The sequence below is a fragment of the Sapajus apella genome, unplaced genomic scaffold, assembly GCF_009761245.1.
Source record: "Sapajus apella isolate SASKATOON/1434 unplaced genomic scaffold, GSC_monkey_1.0 scaffold65, whole genome shotgun sequence".
Classification (NCBI taxonomy): Eukaryota; Metazoa; Chordata; class Mammalia; order Primates; family Cebidae; genus Sapajus; species Sapajus apella.
The window spans coordinates 8,709,965-8,711,574 of NW_022437005.1; the positions used below are offsets into that span (position 1 = coordinate 8,709,965).

Sequence of the window (1,610 nt, forward strand, 5' to 3'; positions counted from 1 at the left end):
AATTCTACAAATGAGAAATATTGACTTGTATACTTGATTGAGGGGCTGATACTTGCAACTCCTAGTTAACACCCTGGGCTTCTTTTTTCAACACACTCTTCATCTTTACAAGACAGGGAACAATCCTGTTGGACAAACAACAGAGGGCTGAAAACAATTTTAGAGCAAGTTATACTCTGTGCTTAAAAATGCACAGAAGCAAGATACTACTTAGCATGGGGCCTGGTGGCTGGGCTGATTTTCTTCTTTCCAATCGGAGGTCTCTGCCGCAAACATGCTCCGCCACATCTTAGGTCAGGCCAAGAAACATCCGAGCCTGATCCCCCTCTTTGTGTTTATTGGAGCTGGAGGTGGTGGACAGCCCTGTATCTCTTGCGTCTGGTATTGTTCGATCCAGATGTTTGTTGGGACAAAAAGAATAACCCAGAGCCCTGGGACAAACTGAGTCCCAATGATCACTACAAGTTCTACTCAGAGAATGTGGATTACAGCAAACTGAAGAAAGAACGTCCAGACTACTAACTGAAATGTAAAGCTGCTTTAAAATGAAGGTCTTCCAGAAGCCATCTGCACAATTTTCCACTGAACCAGGAAATATTTCTTCTCTAAATGCATGAAATCATGTTAATGTAATCTATTGGTGATTACACTGAATAATAAATAACTAAAACTTGAAAAAAAAATGCACAGAAGCAGAATGAGAGGGTTTCCAGATGGTACCTAGATGTATCTATTACCCACCTCTTCCATGGCCAGAAGCCAAAATAGTGAGTAGATAATCACACTTCAAATAGCTAATCTAAGAGAGAACATTGGGAGTCAACAGAGCAGTGATGGAAAACACTGAAATAAAAAAAGAAAGGAAAGTGAGGTGACCTGTTCAATCAGGATCAGCTATGAGTCTTGAGAGGATCCCTAGTGTAGGGAAAGGGTAAAGGGCACACATTCCCATGGTTGACTCCTTTAATCCTTGCCATGGGAGAGCCCCAACCCTTGCAGGCTCTGAGTCTAACATAGGGAGCTGCCTGAAGACTGCGTGAAGACATTTCTGTAGAGAGGGAGCTCATGCTAGGTCTCACAAACCCCAAGTCTTAAGCAACTGAAGAACAGCCTTATCTTGAGACCCCAGCTCCCACCAGACTGGGTTTTGTGGCCCTTGCAAGGGCTGAGGTGGCAGTCTTTGGCATTAATTTTGCTGCCCCATCAGAGAGGCAGCTGTTCATTTACACATGCCTAAGGAAAAATTCCACTACCTGTAATCACCACTTTCACTGTGGGATGCTGCAGCATGAGCAAAAGCATGAGCAAACCTCATGTCTCCAGCTTCCTGCCTATGGCTGCTCCTAAAGAAAGCAACTCTGTACCTCCCAGTAACAGGGCCACAGCACAGCCACTGCCACACTGACCTGAGCATTCTGCCAGCAGCTGAGGGATTAACCCAACCATGCTTATCACAGGTAGTGCCTGCATGTACCACTGGGGAGCCTGAGAACAGGTCTACCTGGCCTAACTCTACTTTCCATCCCTTGGCCAGAGCATACTGTCTGTGGACCTGGGGATCACCCAGCCCATTCTACCATGGGTGGCACCTGAGCAATTCTCCTGGGGTC

The 1,610-nt window shown here is 45.8% G+C and overlaps 1 pseudogene; it reads left to right on the forward strand.

Annotated features, from left to right (window-relative positions):
- The first annotated feature begins 206 nt into the window (after window positions 1-206).
- Window positions 207-683, forward strand: LOC116530220 (annotated as a pseudogene).
- The last annotated feature ends 927 nt before the right edge of the window (window positions 684-1,610 follow it).